The following is a 13,464-nucleotide window of genomic DNA, read 5'->3' as shown; positions in this document are numbered from 1 at the left end:
AGTAGGCCAGAGTAAGAGTTAAGACCTTAACCAGTAGGCCATAGAACGAGTCTAAGACCATAGCTATTAGGCCAGAGTAAGAGTTAAGACCTTAACCATTAGGCCAGAGTACGAGTCTAAGACCTTAGCTATTAGGCCAGAGTAAGAGGTAAGACCTTAACCTGTAGGCCAGAGTAAGAGTTAAGACCTTAACCATTAGGCCAGAGTAAGAGTTAAGACCTTAACCAGTAGGCCAGGGTAAGAGTTAAGACCTTAACCAGTAGGCCAGAGTAAGAGTCTAAGACCTTAGCTATTAGGCCAGAGTACTAGTCTAAGACCTTAGCTATTAGGCCATAGTACGAGTCTAAGACCTTAGCTATTAGGCCAGAGTAAGAGTTAAGACCTTAACCAGTAGGCCAGAGTAAGAGTTAAGACCTTAACCATTAGGCCAGAGTACGAGTCTAAGACCTTAGCTATTAGGCCAGAGTAAGAGGTAAGACCTTAACCTGTAGGCCAGAGTAAGAGTTAAGACCTTAACCATTAGGCCAGAGTAAGAGTTAAGACCTTAACCAGAAGGCCAGGGTAAGAGTTAAGACCTTAACCAGTAGGCCAGAGTACGAGAATAAGACCTTAGCTATTAGGCCAGAGTAAGAGTTAAGACCTTAACCTGTAGGCCAGAGTAAGAGTTAAGACCTTAACCATTAGGCTAGAGTAAGAGTTAAGACCTTAACCAGTAGGCCAGAGTAAGAGTTAAGACCTTAACCAGTAGGCCAGAGTACAAGTCTAAGACCTTAGCTATTAGGCCAGAGTAAGAGTTAAGACCTTAACATGTAGGCCAGAGTAAGAGTTAAGACCTTAACCATTAGGCCAGAGTAAGAGTTAAGACCTTAACCAGTAGGCCAGAGTAAGAGTTAAGACCTTAACCAGTAGGCCATAGTACGAGTCTAAGACCTTAACCATTAGGCCAGAGTTCGAGTGTAAGACCTTAGCTATTAGGCCAGAGTACGAGTCTAAGACCTTAGCTATTAAGCCAGAGTAAGAGTTAAGACCTTAGCTATTAGGCCAGAGTAAGAGGTAAGACCTTAGCTATTAGGCCAGAGTAAGAGTTAAGACCTTAACCTGTAGGCCATAGTACGAGTCTAAGACCTTAACCATTAGGCCAGAGTAAGAGTTAAGACCTTAACCATTAGGCCAGAGTACGAGTCTAAGACCTTAGCTATTAGGCCAGAGTAAGAGTTAAGACCATAACCAGTAGGCCAGAGTAAGAGTTAAGACCTTAACCAGTAGGCCATAGAACGAGTGTAAGACCATAGCTATTAGGCCAGAGTAAGAGTTAAGACCTTAACCATTAGGCCAGAGTACGAGTCTAAGACCTTAGCTATTAGGCCAGAGTACTAGTCTAAGACCTTAGCTATTAGGCCATAGTACGAGTCTAAGACCTTAGCTATTAGGCCAGAGTAAGAGTTAGGACCTTAACCAGTAGGCCAGAGTAAGAGTTAAGACCTTAACCATTAGGCCAGAGTACGAGTCTAAGACCTTAGCTATTAGGCCAGAGTAAGAGGTAAGACCTTAACCTGTAGGCCAGAGTAAGAGTTAAGACCTTAACCATTAGGCCAGAGTAAGAGTTAAGACCTTAACCAGTAGGCCAGGGTAAGAGTTAAGACCTTAACCAGTAGGCCAGAGTACGAGTCTAAGTCCTTAGCTATTAGGCCAGAGTAAGAGTTAAGACCTTAACCTGTAGGCCAGAGTAAGAGTTAAGACCTTAACCATTAGGCCAGAGTAAGAGTTAAGACCTTAACCAGTAGGCCAGAGTAAGAGTTAAGACCTTAACCAGTAGGCCAGAGTACAAGTCTAAGACCTTAGCTATTAGGCCAGAGTAAGAGTTAAGACCTTAACCTGTAGGCCAGAGTAAGAGTTAAGACCTTAACCTGTAGGCCAGAGTAAGAGTTAAGACCTTAACCATTAGGCCAGAGTAAGAGTTAAGACCTTAACCTGTAGGCCAGAGTAAGAGTTAAGACCTTAACCATTAGGCCAGAGTAAGAGTTAAGACCTTAACCAGTAGGCCAGAGTAAGAGTTAAGACCTTAACCAGTAGGCCAGAGTAAGAGTTAAGACCTTAACCAGTAGGCCAGAGTAAGAGTTAAGACTTTAGCTTTTAGGCCAGAGTTAGAGTTAAGACCTTAACCTGTAGGCCAGAGTAAGAGTTAAGACCTTAACCATTAGGCCAGAGTAAGAGTTAAGACCTTAACCAGTAGGCCAGAGTAAGAGTTAAGACCTTAACCAGTAGGCCATAGTACGAGTCTAAGACCTTAACCATTAGGCCAGAGTTCGAGTGTAAGACCTTAGCTATTAGGCCAGAGTACGAGTCTAAGACCTTAGCTATTAGGCCAGAGTAAGAGTTAAGACCTTAGCTATTAGGCCAGAGTAAGAGGTAAGACCTTAGCTATTAGGCCAGAGTAAGAGTTAAGACCTTAACCTGTAGGCCATAGTACGAGTCTAAGACCTTAACCATTAGGCCAGAGTAAGAGTCAAGACCTTAACCATTAGGCCAGAGTACGAGTCTAAGACCTTAGCTATTAGGCCAGAGTAAGAGTTAAGACCTTAACCATTAGGCCAGAGTAAGAGTTAAGACCTTAACCAGTAGGCCAGGGTAAGAGTTAAGACCTTAACCAGTAGGCCAGAGTACGAGTCTAAGACCTTAGCTATTAGGCCAGAGTAAGAGTTAAGACCTTAACCTGTAGGCCAGAGTAAGAGTTAAGACCTTAACCAGTAGGCTAGAGTATGAGTCTAAGACCTTAGCTATTAGGCCAGAGTAAGAGTTAAGACCTTAGCTATTAGGCCAGAGTAAGAGTTAAGACCTTAACCTGTAGGCCATAGTATGAGTCTAAGACCTTAGCTATTCGGCCAGAGTAAGAGTTAAGACCTTAACCTGTAGGCCATAGTACGAGTCTAAGACCTTAACCATTAGGCCAGAGTATGAGTCTAAGACCTTAGCTATTAAGCCAGAGTAAGAGTTAAGACCTTAGCTATAAGGCCAGAGTAAGAGTTAAGACCTTAACCTGTAGGCCATAGTATGAGTCTAAGACCTTAGCTATTAGGCCAGAGTAAGAGTTAAGACCTTAACCTGCAGGCCATAGTACGAGTCTAAGACCTTAACCATTAGGCCAGAGTATGAGTCTAAGACCTTAGCTATTAGGCCAGAGTAAGAGTTAAGACCTAAGCTATTAGGCCAGAGTAAGAGTTAAGACCTTAACCAGTAGGCCAGAGTAAGAGTTAAGACCTTAGCTATTAGGCCAGAGTACGAGTTCAGACCTTAACCAGTAGGCCAGAGTAAGAGTTAAGACCTTAACCAGTAGGCCAGAGTTAGAGTTAAGACCTTAACCAGTAGGCCAGAGTAAGAGTTAAGACCTTAACCATTAGGCCAGAGTACGAGTCTAAGACCTTAGCTATTAGGCCAGAGTAAGAGGTAAGACCGTAACCTGTAGGCCAGAGTAAGAGTTAAGACCTTAACCATTAGGCCAGAGTAAGAGTTAAGACCTTAACCAGTAGGCCAGGGTAAGAGTTAAGACCTTAACCAGTAGGCCAGAGTACGAGTCTAAGACCTTAGCTATTAGGCCAGAGTAAGAGTTAAGACCTTACCTATTAGGCCAGAGTAAGAGTTAAGACCTTAACCAGTAGGCCAGAGTAAGAGTTAAGACCTTAGCTATTAGGCCACAGTAAGAGTTAAGACCTTAACCAGTAGGCCAGAGTAAGAGTTAAGACCTTAACCAGTAGGCCAGAGTACGAGTCTAAGACCTTAGCTATTAGGCCAGAGTAAGAGGTAAGACCTTAACCTGTAGGCCAGAGTAAGAGTTAAGACCTTAACCATTAGGCCAGAGTAAGAGTTAAGACCTTAACCAGTAGGCCAGGGTAAGAGTTAAGACCTTAACCAGTAGGCCAGAGTACGAGTCTAAGACCTTAGCTATTAGGCCAGAGTAAGAGTTAAGACCTTAACCTGTAGGCCAGAGTAAGAGTTAAGACCTTAACCATTAGGCCAGAGTAAGAGTTAAGACCTTAACCAGTAGGCCAGAGTAAGAGTTAAGACCTTAACCAGTAGGCCAGAGTAAGAGTTAAGACCTTAACCAGTAGGCCATAGTACGAGTCTAAGACCTTAACCATTAGGCCAGAGTTCGAGTGTAAGACCTTAGCTATTAGGCCAGAGTACGAGTCTAAGACCTTAGCTATTAAGCCAGAGTAAGAGTTAAGACCTTAGCTATTAGGCCAGAGTAAGAGGTAAGACCTTAGCTATTAGGCCAGAGTAAGAGTTAAGACCTTAACCTGTAGGCCATAGTACGAGTCTAAGACCTTAACCATTAGGCCAGAGTAAGAGTTAAGACCTTAACCATTAGGCCAGAGTACGAGTCTAAGACCTTAGCTATTAGGCCAGAGTAAGAGTTAAGACCATAACCAGTAGGCCAGAGTAAGAGTTAAGACCTTAACCAGTAGGCCATAGAACGAGTGTAAGACCATAGCTATTAGGCCAGAGTAAGAGTTAAGACCTTAACCATTAGGCCAGAGTACGAGTCTAAGACCTTAGCTATTAGGCCAGAGTACTAGTCTAAGACCTTAGCTATTAGGCCATAGTACGAGTCTAAGACCTTAGCTATTAGGCCAGAGTAAGAGTTAGGACCTTAACCAGTAGGCCAGAGTAAGAGTTAAGACCTTAACCATTAGGCCAGAGTACGAGTCTAAGACCTTAGCTATTAGGCCAGAGTAAGAGGTAAGACCTTAACCTGTAGGCCAGAGTAAGAGTTAAGACCTTAACCATTAGGCCAGAGTAAGAGTTAAGACCTTAACCAGTAGGCCAGGGTAAGAGTTAAGACCTTAACCAGTAGGCCAGAGTACGAGTCTAAGACCTTAGCTATTAGGCCAGAGTAAGAGTTAAGACCTTAGCTATTAGGCCAGAGTAAGAGTCTAAGACCTTAGCTATTAGGCCAGAGTAAGAGTTAAGACCTTAACCAGTAGGCCAGAGTAAGAGTTAAGACCTTAACCAGTAGGCCATAGTACGAGTCTAAGACCTTAACCATTAGGCCAGAGTTCGAGTGTAAGACCTTAGCTATTAGGCCAGAGTACGAGTCTAAGACCTTAGCTATTAGGCCAGAGTAAGAGTTAAGACCTTAGCTATTAGGCCAGAGTAAGAGTTAAGACCTTAGCTATTAGGCCAGAGTACGAGTTCAGACCTTAACCAGTAGGCCAGAGTAAGAGTTAAGACCTTAACCAGTAGGCCAGAGTTAGAGTTAAGACCTTAACCAGTAGGCCAGAGTAAGAGTTAAGACCTTAACCATTAGGCCAGAGTACGAGTCTAAGACCTTAGCTATTAGGCCAGAGTAAGAGGTAAGACCGTAACCTGTAGGCCAGAGTAAGAGTTAAGACCTTAACCATTAGGCCAGAGTAAGAGTTAAGACCTTAACCAGTAGGCCAGGGTAAGAGTTAAGACCTTAACCAGTAGGCCAGAGTACGAGTCTAAGACCTTAGCTATTAGGCCAGAGTAAGAGTTAAGACCTTACCTATTAGGCCAGAGTAAGAGTTAAGACCTTAACCAGTAGGCCAGAGTAAGAGTTAAGACCTTAGCTATTAGGCCACAGTAAGAGTTAAGACCTTAACCAGTAGGCCAGAGTAAGAGTTAAGACCTTAACCAGTAGGCCAGAGTACGAGTCTAAGACCTTAGCTATTAGGCCAGAGTAAGAGGTAAGACCTTAACCTGTAGGCCAGAGTAAGAGTTAAGACCTTAACCATTAGGCCAGAGTAAGAGTTAAGACCTTAACCAGTAGGCCAGGGTAAGAGTTAAGACCTTAACCAGTAGGCCAGAGTATGAGTCTAAGACCTTAGCTATTAGGCCAGAGTAAGAGTTAAGACCTTAACCTGTAGGCCAGAGTAAGAGTTAAGACCTTAACCATTAGGCCAGAGTAAGAGTTAAGACCTTAACCAGTAGGCCAGAGTAAGAGTTAAGACCTTAACCAGTAGGCCAGAGTAAGAGTTAAGACCTTAACCAGTAGGCCATAGTACGAGTCTAAGACCTTAACCATTAGGCCAGAGTTCGAGTGTAAGACCTTAGCTATTAGGCCAGAGTACGAGTCTAAGACCTTAGCTATTAGGCCAGAGTAAGAGTTAAGACCTTAGCTATTAGGCCAGAGTAAGAGTTAAGACCTTAGCTATTAGGCCAGAGTAAGAGTTAAGACCTTAACCTGTAGGCCATAGTACGAGTCTAAGACCTTAACCATTAGGCCAGAGTAAGAGTTAAGACCTTAACCATTAGGCCAGAGTACGAGTCTAAGACCTTAGCTATTAGGCCAGAGTAAGAGTTAAGACCATAACCAGTAGGCCAGAGTAAGAGTTAAGACCTTAACCAGTAGGCCATAGAACGAGTCTAAGACCATAGCTATTAGGCCAGAGTAAGAGTTAAGACCTTAACCATTAGGCCAGAGTACGAGTCTAAGACCTTAGCTATTAGGCCAGAGTAAGAGGTAAGACCTTAACCTGTAGGCCAGAGTAAGAGTTAAGACCTTAACCATTAGGCCAGAGTAAGAGTTAAGACCTTAACCAGTAGGCCAGGGTAAGAGTTAAGACCTTAACCAGTAGGCCAGAGTACGAGTCTAAGACCTTAGCTATTAGGCCAGAGTAAGAGTTAAGACCTTAACCTGTAGGCCAGAGTAAGAGTTAAGACCTTAACCATTAGGCTAGAGTAAGAGTTAAGACCTTAACCAGTAGGCCAGAGTAAGAGTTAAGACCTTAACCAGTAGGCCAGAGTACAAGTCTAAGACCTTAGCTATTAGGCCAGAGTAAGAGTTAAGACCTTAACATGTAGGCCAGAGTAAGAGTTAAGACCTTAACCATTAGGCCAGAGTAAGAGTTAAGACCTTAACCAGTAGGCCAGAGTAAGAGTTAAGACCTTAACCAGTAGGCCATAGTACGAGTCTAAGACCTTAACCATTAGGCCAGAGTTCGAGTGTAAGACCTTAGCTATTAGGCCAGAGTACGAGTCTAAGACCTTAGCTATTAAGCCAGAGTAAGAGTTAAGACCTTAGCTATTAGGCCAGAGTAAGAGGTAAGACCTTAGCTATTAGGCCAGAGTAAGAGTTAAGACCTTAACCTGTAGGCCATAGTACGAGTCTAAGACCTTAACCATTAGGCCAGAGTAAGAGTTAAGACCTTAACCATTAGGCCAGAGTACGAGTCTAAGACCTTAGCTATTAGGCCAGAGTAAGAGTTAAGACCATAACCAGTAGGCCAGAGTAAGAGTTAAGACCTTAACAAGTAGGCCATAGAACGAGTGTAAGACCATAGCTATTAGGCCAGAGTAAGAGTTAAGACCTTAACCATTAGGCCAGAGTACGAGTCTAAGACCTTAGCTATTAGGCCAGAGTACTAGTCTAAGACCTTAGCTATTAGGCCATAGTACGAGTCTAAGACCTTAGCTATTAGGCCAGAGTAAGAGTTAGGACCTTAACCAGTAGGCCAGAGTAAGAGTTAAGACCTTAACCATTAGGCCAGAGTACGAGTCTAAGACCTTAGCTATTAGGCCAGAGTAAGAGGTAAGACCTTAACCTGTAGGCCAGAGTAAGAGTTAAGACCTTAACCATTAGGCCAGAGTAAGAGTTAAGACCTTAACCAGTAGGCCAGGGTAAGAGTTAAGACCTTAACCAGTAGGCCAGAGTACGAGTCTAAGACCTTAGCTATTAGGCCAGAGTAAGAGTTAAGACCTTAACCTGTAGGCCAGAGTAAGAGTTAAGACCTTAACCATTAGGCCAGAGTAAGAGTTAAGACCTTAACCAGTAGGCCAGAGTAAGAGTTAAGACCTTAACCAGTAGGCCAGAGTACAAGTCTAAGACCTTAGCTATTAGGCCAGAGTAAGAGTTAAGACCTTAACCTGTAGGCCAGAGTAAGAGTTAAGACCTTAACCATTAGGCCAGAGTAAGAGTTAAGACCTTAACCAGTAGGCCAGAGTAAGAGTTAAGACCTTAACCAGTAGGCCATAGTATGAGTCTAAGACCTTAACCATTAGGCCAGAGTTCGAGTGTAAGACCTTAGCTATTAGGCCAGAGTAAGAGTCTAAGACCTTAGCTATTAGGCCAGAGTAAGAGTTAAGACCTTAACCAGTAGGCCAGAGTAAGAGTTAAGACCTTAACCAGTAGGCCATAGTACGAGTCTAAGACCTTAACCATTAGGCCAGAGTTCGAGTGTAAGACCTTAGCTATTAGGCCAGAGTACGAGTCTAAGACCTTAGCTATTAGGCCAGAGTAAGAGTTAAGACCTTAGCTATTAGGCCAGAGTAAGAGTTAAGACCTTAGCTATTAGGCCAGAGTAAGAGTTAAGACCTTAACCTGTAGGCCATAGTAAGAGTCTAAGACCTTAACCATTAGGCCAGAGTAAGAGTTAAGACCTTAACCATTAGGCCAGAGTACGAGTCTAAGACCTTAGCTATTAGGCCAGAGTAAGAGTTAAGACCATAACCAGTAGGCCAGAGTAAGAGTTAAGACCTTAACCAGTAGGCCATAGAACGAGTCTAAGACCATAGCTATTAGGCCAGAGTAAGAGTTAAGACCTTAACCATTAGGCCAGAGTACGAGTCTAAGACCTTAGCTATTAGGCCAGAGTACTAGTCTAAGACCTTAGCTATTAGGCCATAGTACGAGTCTAAGACCTTAGCTATTAGGCCAGAGTAAGAGGTAAGACCTTAACCTGTAGGCCAGAGTAAGAGTTAAGACCTTAACCATTAGGTCAGAGTAAGAGTTAAGACCTTAACCAGTAGGCCAGGGTAAGAGTTAAGACCTTAACCAGTAGGCCAGGGTAAGAGTTAAGACCTTAACCTGTAGGCCAGAGTAAGAGTTAAGACCTTAACCAGTAGGCCAGAGTACGAGTCTAAGACCTTAGCTATTAGGCCAGAGTAAGAGTTAAGACCTTAACCTGTAGGCCAGAGTAAGAGTTAAGACCTTAACCATTAGGCCAGAGTAAGAGTTAAGACCTTAACCAGTAGGCCAGAGTAAGAGTTAAGACCTTAACCAGTAGGCCAGAGTACAAGTCTAAGACCTTAGCTATTAGGCCAGAGTAAGAGTTAAGACCTTAACCTGTAGGCCAGAGTAAGAGTTAAGACCTTAACCATTAGGCCAGAGTAAGAGTTAAGACCTTAACCAGTAGGCCAGAGTAAGAGTTAAGACCTTAACCAGTAGGCCATAGTACGAGTCTAAGACCTTAACCATTAGGCCAGAGTTCGAGTGTAAGACCTTAGCTATTAGGCCAGAGTAAGAGTCTAAGACCTTAGCTATTAGGCCAGAGTAAGAGTTAAGACCTTAGCTTTTAGGCCAGAGTACGAGTCTAAGACCTTAGCTATTAGGCCATAGTACGAGTCTAAGACCTTAGCTATTAGGCCAGAGTAAGAGTTAAGACCTTAGCTATTAGGCCAGAGTGAGAGTTAAGACCTTAACCTGTTGGCCAGAGTGAGAGTTAAGACCTTAACCTTTAGGCCAGAGTAAGAGTTAAGACCTTAACCAGTAGGCCAGAGTAAGAGTTAAGACCTTAACCAATAGGCCAGAGTAAGAGTTAAGACCTTAACCAGTAGGCCAGAGTAAGAGTTAAGACCTTAGCTATTAGGCCAGAGTAAGAGTTAAGACCTAACCTGTAGGCCAGAGTAAGAGTTAAGACCTTAACCTGTAGGCCATAGTACGAGTCTAAGACCTTAACCATTAGGCCAGAGTACGAGTCTAAGCCCTTAGCTATTAGGCCAGAGTATGAGTTAAGACCTTAGCTTTTAGGCCAGAGTACGAGTCTAAGACCTTAGCTATTAGGCCATAGTACGAGTCTAAGACCTTAGCTATTAGGCCAGAGTAAGAGTTAAGACCTTAACCTGTTGGCCAGAGTAAGAGTTAAGACCTTAACCTTTAGGCCAGAGTAAGAGTTAAGACCTTAACCAGTACGCCAGAGTCAGAGTTAAGACTTTAACCAGTAGGCCAGAGTAAGAGTTAAGACCTTAACCATTAGGCCAGAGTACGAGTCTAAGAACTTAGCTATTAGGCCAGAGTAAGAGTTAAGACCTTAACCTGTAGGCCAGAGTAAGAGTTAAGACCTTAACCATTAGGCCAGTGTAAGAGTTAAGACCTTAACCAGTAGGCCAGGGTAAGAGTTAAGACCTTAACCAGTAGGCCAGAGTAAGAGTTAAGACGTTAACCATTAGGCCAGAGTACGAGTCTAAGACCTTAGCTATTAGGCCAGAGTACGAGTCTAAGACCTTAGCTATTAGGCCAGAGTAAGAGTTAAGACCTTAACCAGTAGGCCAGAGTAAGAGTTAAGACCTTAACCTGTAAGCCATAGTACGAGTCGAAGACCTTAGCTATTAGGCCAGAGTAAGAGTTAAGACCTTAACCTGTAGGCCAGAGTACGAGTTAAGACCTTAACCAGTAGGCTAGAGTATGAGTCTAAGACCTTAGCTATTAGGCCAGTCTAAGAGTTAAGACCTTAGCTATTAGGCCAGAGTAAGAGTTAAAACCTTAGCTATTAGGCCAGAGTAAGAGTTAAGACCTTAACCTGTAGGCCATAGTATGAGTCTAAGACCTTAGCTATTCGGCCAGAGTAAGAGTTAAGACCTTAACCATTAGGCCAGAGTATGAGTCTAAGACCTTAGCTATTAGGCCAGAGTAAGAGTTAAGACCTTAGCTATTAGGCCAGAGTAAGAGTTAAGACCTTAACCAGTAGGCCAGAGTACGAGTCTAAGACCTTAGCTATTAGGCCAGAGTAAGAGTTAAGACCTTAGCTATTAGGCCAGAGTAAGAGTTAAGACCTTAGCTTTTAGGCCAGAGTAAGAGTTAAGACCTTAACCAGTAGGCCAGAGTACAAGTCTAAGACCTTAGCTATTAGGCCAGAGTAAGAGTTAAGACCTTAACCTGTAGGCCAGAGTAAGAGTTAAGACCTTAACCTGTAGGCCAGAGTAAGAGTTAAGACCTTAACCATTAGGCCAGAGTAAGAGTTAAGACCTTAACCTGTAGGCCAGAGTAAGAGTTAAGACCTTAACCATTAGGCCAGAGTAAGAGTTAAGACCTTAACCAGTAGGCCAGAGTAAGAGTTAAGACCTTAACCAGTAGGCCAGAGTAAGAGTTAAGACCTTAACCAGTAGGCCAGAGTAAGAGTTAAGACTTTAGCTTTTAGGCCAGAGTTAGAGTTAAGACCTTAACCTGTAGGCCAGAGTAAGAGTTAAGACCTTAACCATTAGGCCAGAGTAAGAGTTAAGACCTTAACCAGTAGGCCAGAGTAAGAGTTAAGACCTTAACCAGTAGGCCATAGTACGAGTCTAAGACCTTAACCATTAGGCCAGAGTTCGAGTGTAAGACCTTAGCTATTAGGCCAGAGTACGAGTCTAAGACCTTAGCTATTAGGCCAGAGTAAGAGTTAAGACCTTAGCTATTAGGCCAGAGTAAGAGGTAAGACCTTAGCTATTAGGCCAGAGTAAGAGTTAAGACCTTAACCTGTAGGCCATAGTACGAGTCTAAGACCTTAACCATTAGGCCAGAGTAAGAGTCAAGACCTTAACCATTAGGCCAGAGTACGAGTCTAAGACCTTAGCTATTAGGCCAGAGTAAGAGTTAAGACCTTAACCATTAGGCCAGAGTAAGAGTTAAGACCTTAACCAGTAGGCCAGGGTAAGAGTTAAGACCTTAACCAGTAGGCCAGAGTACGAGTCTAAGACCTTAGCTATTAGGCCAGAGTAAGAGTTAAGACCTTAACCTGTAGGCCAGAGTAAGAGTTAAGACCTTAACCAGTAGGCTAGAGTATGAGTCTAAGACCTTAGCTATTAGGCCAGAGTAAGAGTTAAGACCTTAGCTATTAGGCCAGAGTAAGAGTTAAGACCTTAACCTGTAGGCCATAGTATGAGTCTAAGACCTTAGCTATTCGGCCAGAGTAAGAGTTAAGACCTTAACCTGTAGGCCATAGTACGAGTCTAAGACCTTAACCATTAGGCCAGAGTATGAGTCTAAGACCTTAGCTATTAAGCCAGAGTAAGAGTTAAGACCTTAGCTATAAGGCCAGAGTAAGAGTTAAGACCTTAACCTGTAGGCCATAGTATGAGTCTAAGACCTTAGCTATTAGGCCAGAGTAAGAGTTAAGACCTTAACCTGCAGGCCATAGTACGAGTCTAAGACCTTAACCATTAGGCCAGAGTATGAGTCTAAGACCTTAGCTATTAGGCCAGAGTAAGAGTTAAGACCTAAGCTATTAGGCCAGAGTAAGAGTTAAGACCTTAACCAGTAGGCCAGAGTAAGAGTTAAGACCTTAGCTATTAGGCCAGAGTACGAGTTCAGACCTTAACCAGTAGGCCAGAGTAAGAGTTAAGACCTTAACCAGTAGGCCAGAGTTAGAGTTAAGACCTTAACCAGTAGGCCAGAGTAAGAGTTAAGACCTTAACCATTAGGCCAGAGTACGAGTCTAAGACCTTAGCTATTAGGCCAGAGTAAGAGGTAAGACCGTAACCTGTAGGCCAGAGTAAGAGTTAAGACCTTAACCATTAGGCCAGAGTAAGAGTTAAGACCTTAACCAGTAGGCCAGGGTAAGAGTTAAGACCTTAACCAGTAGGCCAGAGTACGAGTCTAAGACCTTAGCTATTAGGCCAGAGTAAGAGTTAAGACCTTACCTATTAGGCCAGAGTAAGAGTTAAGACCTTAACCAGTAGGCCAGAGTAAGAGTTAAGACCTTAGCTATTAGGCCACAGTAAGAGTTAAGACCTTAACCAGTAGGCCAGAGTAAGAGTTAAGACCTTAACCAGTAGGCCAGAGTACGAGTCTAAGACCTTAGCTATTAGGCCAGAGTAAGAGGTAAGACCTTAACCTGTAGGCCAGAGTAAGAGTTAAGACCTTAACCATTAGGCCAGAGTAAGAGTTAAGACCTTAACCAGTAGGCCAGGGTAAGAGTTAAGACCTTAACCAGTAGGCCAGAGTACGAGTCTAAGACCTTAGCTATTAGGCCAGAGTAAGAGTTAAGACCTTAACCTGTAGGCCAGAGTAAGAGTTAAGACCTTAACCATTAGGCCAGAGTAAGAGTTAAGACCTTAACCAGTAGGCCAGAGTAAGAGTTAAGACCTTAACCAGTAGGCCAGAGTAAGAGTTAAGACCTTAACCAGTAGGCCATAGTACGAGTCTAAGACCTTAACCATTAGGCCAGAGTTCGAGTGTAAGACCTTAGCTATTAGGCCAGAGTACGAGTCTAAGACCTTAGCTATTAAGCCAGAGTAAGAGTTAAGACCTTAGCTATTAGGCCAGAGTAAGAGGTAAGACCTTAGCTATTAGGCCAGAGTAAGAGTTAAGACCTTAACCTGTAGGCCATAGTACGAGTCTAAGACCTTAACCATTAGGCCAGAGTAAGAGTTAAGACCTTAACCATTAGGCCAGAGTACGAGTCTAAGACCTTAGCTATTAGGCCAGAGTAAGAGTTAAGACCATAACCAGTAGGCCAGAGTAAGAGTTAA

This window comes from Triturus cristatus, chromosome 7 (assembly GCF_964204655.1).
Source record: "Triturus cristatus chromosome 7, aTriCri1.1, whole genome shotgun sequence".
Lineage (NCBI taxonomy): Eukaryota > Metazoa > Chordata > Amphibia > Caudata > Salamandridae > Triturus > Triturus cristatus.
The sequence above is the reverse complement of the archived record's forward strand: the minus strand, read 5'-3'. Positions refer to the sequence as shown.